Raw genomic sequence first — 8470 nt, forward strand, 5'->3', positions numbered from 1 at the left:
TCGAGTTGTGCTCGCTTCCCCTCGAGGTGATAAATTTTGTTATGTTCTCCGTTTGATGTTCCCTTGCACTAACAATGCAGCTGAATATGAGGCCTTTCTCCACGGTCTTCGGACGGCTAAGGAGATGAACTTAGGCCGGGTTAGGTGCTTTGGTGACTCAGATTTGGTGGCTCAACAAGTCTTTGGTACTTGGGATTCTAAGGATCCACTCATGGCGGCTTATCGACGAGAAGTGGACGTCATTGCTGGTCACTTCAAGGGTTATCAAGTTGAGCATGTTGATCAGAGAAAAAATGAAGCGGCCGATGCCCGAAGTCGGTTGGGTTCTCAATGTAAATCGGTGCCTCCTAATGTCTTTCTTGACGTTTTGCATAACCTGTTGGTCAAGTTACCTACAAAGGAGGATTTGGCTATTCCTAACCCGGAAGCTCAGTTGGTGGCAGCTCTTCATGTAATTCCTGATTGGACAGTCCCTTATTTGGCTTATATGACCGGGGGCGAGTTACCTGAGGATGAAACCTTAGCGAGGCAGATAACCCGGCGTTCTAAGTCAATGACAATTGTTAATGGAGAGCTGCATCACCGCAGTGTTACAGGGTCCTTTTTAATGATGTGTTTCTCCATAAAAGGGTCGTGAGATCCTGCGCGAGATTCATGAAGGAGACTGTGGTCATCATGCCGGTTCAAAGTCTCTCGTGGCTAAAAATTTTCGTCATGGGTTTTATTGGTTAACGGCTCATGCTGATGCTAAAGACTTGGTCAGTAGGTATGATGAATGTCAGAAAATTTCACGACGAGCCCATGTGCCGGCTCAAGAATTAAGGATGATTCCAATTACTTGGCTGTTTGTAGTTTGGGGGTTTGATATGGTTGGACCTTTCAAAAGATCCAAGGACAAAAGGACACATCTCCTGGTGGCGGTTGACAAATTTACAAAGTGGGTTGAGGCCAAGCCGGTCAGTAAATGTGACGCGGCAACGACGGTTCAGTTCATCAAAAAGGTGATTTTTCGTTTTGGCTTTCCCCACAGTATCATAACTGATAATGGCACTAATATGTCCAAGGGTGCTATGAAAGAATTTTGTCAACGTGAGCACATCCGACTTGACATGTCGTTAGTGGCTCGCCCTCAATCTAATGGTCAAACTGAGAGAGCCAATCAAGAGATCCTGAGAGGATCAAGCCCCGTCTTATGGTTCCCCTGCAGAGGACGCCGGGTTGTTGGGTAGAGGAGTTACCTTCCGTGTTATGGAGCATTAATACCACCCCAATAGATCTATGGGTTACATGCCTTTCTTCATGGTTTACGGTGCAGAGGCGGTTCTCCCTAGTGACATTCGTCATGACTCGCCTCGTGTGACGACTTATGTTGAAGCTGACAATGAAAAAGCACGTCAGGAGGCACTTGACCTATTGAATGAGGAGCGTGACATCGCAGCAGCTCATTCGGCGATTTATCAGCAAGATCTGCGTCGTTACTACAGCCGCCGGGTTAAAACCAGAACTTTCCAAGAAGGTGATCTGGTGCTCCGGCTTATCCAGGATCAAACTGGTATGCACAAGTTATCCCACCTTGGGAAGGACCTTTTGTGATCGGTAAGAATCTCAACAATGGGTCCTACTACCTTATCGATGCTCGAGAGCACAAAACTCACGCAAGTCAGAGGAGAAGACCCACTGGCCATGGCACATTGCTCATCTTCGGCCTTACTATACTTGAGTCACTGGCTCTTCTGATGTACATATTTTTGACAATGTATATATTATGATCAATATAATAAACCGGCATCCCTGTTAAAGCTCTCTGTTCTAAAGAACAAGAGTTTTTATAACCCTTGTAATAGGCTTAAAAGCCAGGTGTATTAACCTAAAACCCTGGGTTATCCTTCCTTTTTAAGTCTCCCACTCCGCCCAGGTAAACCTGGAACGACCTGTTGTACTTTTGACAAGTCAATCCTATACAGACCCTGAACTTGTCAAAGTTAAAACGAAGATTGGTTGTGTGAGGTCTAGCTTATAAGGTTTGTATAAAGGTTTAACACAGTGGTTGTGCAGCCCGTGAAAGCACTTGCGTTTTAGGCCTGACCGCCTATGAAAGCCTTGATTTGTCGTTGTTGTTTGATTTGAACAATTTTTGAGGTTTTTCTCATGCGACATAGTAATATATGGTTAAAAAGCCAATGAGGGCTGTGATGCCTTATGCTTTATACATGAAACTACCCGGTGTTTATTAACCCAGCCTGGCTTTCGACTATAAGTCATCAGTATGAGATAAGATAATATCCGGTGTTTATTAACCCGGCCTGGCTTTGTTTCTAAGCCGGCAATCTCTTATATTTAAGTTCCCCCACACATAAATATTTACTTGTCCTCAAGTAAAGGAAAATGACAAGAGCTAGATGGTGAACAGTGAGCTGACTAGAGAATGTACCAGTGAAGTGGATCTCCAAACATTGCATGCTTTGGACATAGCTAGTGAAAATCAATGGTTAAGAGTGTTACAAAGCAATAGGATACTAGTAGAATCGGTCATTTTAAACTTTTACAATGATACAAGAAGATTAGCAAGTTCAAATGTTGATTATGCCAAAGGTTCCTAAAGAGTGCATGATCCTGAGAACAAAAGGAACTTGAATTAAATCACTTATTTGCAGAAATATAACATTGTGGTTGAACCACTTATTAAATTTGAAGAAAGTAATGATAATATATTATCAGTCACACCGAAGGAACATACCACCGATCCCGAGAACATGGTATACACCTGGCTCGACCAATTATAAGTTTTTTTGTTTGCCTCCCCAAAGGAACATACCACCGATCCCGAGAACATGGTATACACCTGGTTCGACAATTATAGCATTTTTTAATATAATTAACTCCTATCCGATCCAACCAGATTTCACAAACCACCGATCCAGGGAACATGACATGCTACTGTTAGGTAAGGTCAGATAATTATTTATTCATTATTACTAATTTAACAAATGAATACAAAAAGGGAACAAGAATCATCACTCATCCAGGTCTGGTTCACATACTACCGATCCAGGGAACATAGCATGCTAGTCCATAGTGGTGAGTGATTGCTCTCAATGGGAACACACTTGGCACAAATACATCATCTGAACATAGTGATCTAGGCGTATCAAGGTAAATGCAGAAAATGATTAAGTTTACTAGTGCACTAGGGATGTAAGCACTCAAAACTAATAGTTCTCACTAATTTCAGCAAAGCAATCATTGTATAGATCACTAGTTTACAAGGCATTCAACAATCAGTTCTCATGTTCACATCAAGCACAATATGTCAAATAAAATTCAGTGGGATATCATTTAATAAATGGCTTAAGCAACTCAAATATCAAATGATTTCAGCATGATCGATGGATGATATATTCAGATTAGGGTCATGAAACAGCTCACCGGGCTTTGATCATGTAGCACTCGCTTGATCACTCTCTAAGCTGCAACTCTTGTCCTTTGCTTCCTCGTGCATGCTCCAGCTTCACTCTTCTTCATGTGTGCCCCCTGCTTCTCGTCATCACCATGCTCCGAGTCCACCGGGGTCCCAAGGAATGTCACCTCGGACCCGGTCAGCATGTATTGTTTCATGCACAAGCAAAAACCTGAAAAGGCACTCAACCAAAGAGATAATATGAGTGATAGGAGTAATGCCCTCTAAATCATCAATAGAGTACCCAATTACATAAGCATAGCTATAAAGCACAAGTTTAGGATGGTACAAATCAGTAAGCTCAATGCTAGTATTAGAATCACACGTTTCATTAAGCATGGGTATAACATCAGGAACATAAGTATCATGAACAGAGATATGAGCAATGCCACTAACAAGGTGTGTATGATCAAGTCCAAGAAAATAGTTTTTCAAATCTACCTTAAGTGATGGCATAATGCAATGCAAGGTAGTAGCAAACAAATCATATGGAGACATGTCATTAAGAGGATTAGATAAACCTGACTCATCACGCTCTTGTATGACAATAGGCAAATGAATTTCTGGTTCTTCAAGTTCATCTACAGCAACTTCTTTTACTTCTTCAAGAGTAGTAGATCTTTTGTCTTCATCTTGATCACTTGGGAATTGCAGCTCTAGATCATCTTGTTCCTTGTCTTCAAGTATTTCTTCTTGGATCTGAAGTATCTCTTCCTATGGACTCTCGCTATCTTACTCAGCTGAATGTGACGGTGTTGAAACCTCACACACCTCAAGGGATATCCCGGCAACACTCAACTCAAGGAGGGATGAGATAGTGCACCCGACATTAATATTCCTCTCAATTTTCCTTACTTCTTCCACTAGCTCTTTTCCACTCTTGATCTTCTTCATTTCCTCTAGTATCACCGGCCTAATTGGATCATCTTCAGCACTCCAAGTGAACTCGAGGCTAAGCAATGTGAGCTTGTCTATATCATCAAAGTCATCTTGTGTGGGCACTTGTGCATGAGATTGCTCAACATGTGCTGGAGTTGTTGGTTAACCAAGTGCAGGACCATTTAACTCCATTGGACACATCTCCTGGTGGAGGTATATGAGTAGGAGGTGAATAAAATTGTTGTGGTGCATAGCTATTGCTCTCCTCTTCATACCTAACTCCCTGTATTGGATAACTAGAGGCAAACAGTGAGATCTCAGGGTTGTTGCTCCTATATGACATATTTGGGTTTTTAGGCCACCCATGTAAGTAATTGTTTTGGTATGAGCTATGCTCCTGAGCGAAGCTCATGCTAAAACAATATGGAGGATGAGAGTAACCACGCTAACATTCAGTGGGCGAATGGCCCTGAAATCCACAAATATGGCAGGTAGGAGCAACATAACGATGGCCTCTAGAATAAGGATCGTAAGAGCTAGGCCTATCCTCAAAAACTACTTCTCGCTGGCGAGCTAAATCATCTAATTGATGGGAAACCTTACTTATCAGGTCTTGAATACTTTCTGTGATGTTTGTAGTGTTGCTCGCATAAGCCTGGTGATCTGAATAGTAAGCCATAACCGAGAAAATGGTTCTAACCTACAAAAAAGTAAAATAAAACAAAGAGGAAATAAACTGGAACAAGGGTTAGGAGTTAGAGATATATCACATATATGGCACAAACTAGCAAAAGAAGAAAAACCTAGTCTATAGCCTAACACAGTCACTCGACGCTAGTCCCCGGCAACGGCGCCAAAATGATCTATTGTGAGTACATTGGGGTTTTTCGGCCAAACTGCGAGTGTCGTGTTCTCCACAGGGACTAGGCGACGCAAACGATGCTCGACTAAAGCTAGGTGACAGAATTCAGATGATGATTGCGAGGAAATATAGACCTAAACTAACCAAAGTAGACGACAAAGAGAAAGCAAAGAGCACAGGGAGATTCAGATTTTACTCATTGTCTTTTTGGTGTTTTCGTAATGCTTGAGAAATTAAAATACTAACATCAATGACAAGAGAAGTCAAAAGACATGGACATATATATCTAGCAAGCATATGACAGAAAATTCAGGTATATATCACAAGCATATATGTCACAGGAAAATGTTTATATCACAAGCATATATGTCACAGGTACATAGGTAATACAGGGACTAGTTATTTCGATGGGTTCAAACACATACAAAGTTAACTAGTACAAAAGGTGAACACACACAAATACTAGAAGGTTACTGAATCACAGAGCAAGATTTCAATGACAATTATTTCTCACAGCCTAAAGTAATACTAGTCAAGCATTATATATTACAAGTACCAAACAGAACAAGCTACAGATTGCCAACACTCTTAAAATCTGAATTTTACAAAGTTTTACACATCTTAGCTTATAGAAAATTCAGAGAGAGAGAGAGAGAGAGAGAGAGAGATCTAAAGAGAGCAGCGGCAGAGGAGGTAAGGAATAAGAGGAGGAGGTGCAGCAGGGCACAACAAGGAAAAAGCAGCAGCGGAGCTTGGAAAGAAGGAGCAGCAGCAGTTTTGAGGTTTCCGAGAAGGGAAGGAGCAAGACGTTGAGAGGAGGAGCAGCAGGGGTGAAGCAAGAGGGAGGATCAGCGAAGGGAGGTTCAGAGAGAAGGGAGGAGCAGCAGGGGCGTTGGAGAGAGAGCAGCAGCAGTTTGGGGCAAGAGAAGGTGAAGAGCAGCAGCAGGTACAGGAGAAGAAGGAGCAGCGGTAGCTCGGCGCAAGAAGAAGAAGCAGCAAGTTGATGCGCTAGGAGAGGGAAAGCAGAGGAGAAGCAGAAGGGCAGCAGGGAGGACGTCGGGAAGAAGAAGAACAGCGAGGTAAGCGAAGGGAGCGGCAAGGAGAATCAGTAGTAGGTGGAGGCGCGCGGGTACGACAGGCGAGATGGGCGCTGGTGGTGAGGGGCGCTAGTGATGGATAGATGGATGGGTGGCGAAGGCGCCCCACCACGCCAGCCTGGCCGCGGTGGTGGCCGGTGGTGGAGAAGGAGATGGGGGAAGAAGAGGTGTTGCCAGGCCCGATTTGGGAATCAGGGCGTCTAGGGATTTTGACCTCCTCCTATGATCTGCCAGTTTTTCACTCTGGCCCTCCTGCTTCCATTCTTTCTTCTCAAGATGATCCCTCTCTTCTCTAGTTAGTCCCATGGTTACTTTGTTTCTTCTCACACAAGTCCATTCTTCCTCCTCCTCTTCGTTCTCTTAGCCACTAGTCCGGGTCTTGAAGTTTATAGTGCCTTTGCGCACTTTTGTGCAAAAGAAACACAATGACTAGTAAATGATTCATTATATGATTTTCATGCAAATATTCAACTAAGCTTTGCAAGAATAGATGGGCATAACCCAACGAGTGGTATAATCGTATGCCAAAATTATATATATGAAATGTGCTTATCACTTGGTAAACCAACTGTGTGATCAAATATCACAGGTATGATATATTTTAAATTATATGGTTATCATTCAGTCCAGTTTTGGTTATATAACTATGATTCCCATGGCTTTATATCGTGCAATATAACCCATCCAGCGGTAAACCGCTAGGACACTTTTTTAATCTATTGTATGCAGAAACAGGTTCCAATTGCGAACATCATAAGCATACATGGCATATCTTAACATTGCGGAATAGCAGTGTCATGCAAAGCAAATATGTGCGATGGCATAGCAGATCAAGAGTTTAAGCTGGCCTATTACAAGGCGTGTGATGCCCAAAAGAATAATTGTTTCAACAAGTCTTGTAGAGATCAGATGTTCAGCCAGCCTCCGGTTTATGAATCTTGGCCGGGTGGACTTGAAGGTTGTGGGTCATCCAGCGCCGGTTCATCTTCCTCTTCTCTACCCAGCCAGCCTCCAGTTAAGGCTTTGAATACAGCTTCATCACTTATAAGTGGGGAGGGGTCGACATCTGGGGCATAAGTATGCTTACGGATTGGAGGAATAAGATTTGGAACATCATAAGTTGGCGCTTTAACTCTCTTGTTGTTGGCATCATAAACCAACTGATAATGTGAAAGATTGGTCTCTTCAGCCAACTTGCTAGCCAATGAGCGCATTTCCATTGTTAGGGCTCCGAGGTCATCAGCATCAAAGTCTAACCCGTCCTCCTTTTTGCTCGGGTAGCCATTTGCAAAATCGACTGTATCAAGATTAGATATCCATGCTTTGGCCCGAGTTAGCGCAGTAAGGGCACCCGCCCTGGCAGCTGATCTTTTTAGCTCTTCAAACCATGCAGGCAACATCGCCAGCCTTTCCAATGTCTCCTTGATCAAGGTTGGGGGCGGTTTGTTATAAGAAGTTGTGCAGATAACCTGTTGCATGCCGGTATATAACTACTCTATAAGTGTATAGGCGGCTTTCAGTCTTTGCCACATATCTGAGCCAAGATGAGCAACGCGGGATCCTGCATCATCAAAAATGTCTATAAACCGGCGTGTTATTAGATAATACATGTTGAAAACTTATGAGAAAGCTATTTACCAAAAATGGCAGCAGTCATGGTGTTTATTTGCTGTTTCAAGCCAGTCAGCTCCTCTACTACCGAATTAAGGGCCTTCAGCATCCTCAATCCTCTTCAGCAGATTTGATATGTGGGTGGACCAGTGCTTGGGTGCTGTTCTTACTTGAACAAGCATCCCACTTATGATTAACCTCTATTGCAAGCATCCGCAACTACAACAAAAGTATTAAGGTAAACCTCACCATAGCATGAAACATATGGATCCAAATCAGCCCCTTACGAAGCAATGCATAAACTAGGGTTTAAGCTTCTGTCACTCTAGCAACCCATCATCTACTTATTACTTCCCAATGCCTTCTCTAGTCCCAAATAATGGTGAAGTGTTATGTAGTCGACGTTCACATAACACCACTAGAGGCTAGACAACATACATCTTATCAAAATATCAAACGAATACCAAATTCACATGACTAGTCATAGCAAGACTTCTCCCTTGTCCCCAGGAACGAATGTAATTACTCACAAAGCATATTCATGTTCATAATCAGAGGGGTAAT

At 42.8% G+C, this 8470-nt stretch overlaps 1 long non-coding RNA gene across 2 annotated transcripts; it reads right to left on the bottom strand.

The window, feature by feature from the left end:
- Positions 1-989: 989 nt before the first annotated feature.
- LOC125537120 lies at positions 990-6530 on the bottom strand. 2 transcript variants are annotated; one of them, XR_007295609.1, is made up of 4 exons: positions 3979-6528; positions 3427-3629; positions 2738-2842; positions 990-2613 (listed from the first exon to the last, which is right to left on the bottom strand). It is a non-coding gene; the product is annotated as an uncharacterized LOC125537120 (long non-coding RNA). The 2 variants fall into 2 exon arrangements; XR_007295608.1 differs by having other exon boundaries at positions 3427-6530.
- Between the last annotated feature and the right edge of the window lie 1940 nt (positions 6531-8470).

This window comes from Triticum urartu, chromosome 2, assembly GCF_003073215.2.
Source record: "Triticum urartu cultivar G1812 chromosome 2, Tu2.1, whole genome shotgun sequence".
Lineage (NCBI taxonomy): Eukaryota > Viridiplantae > Streptophyta > Magnoliopsida > Poales > Poaceae > Triticum > Triticum urartu.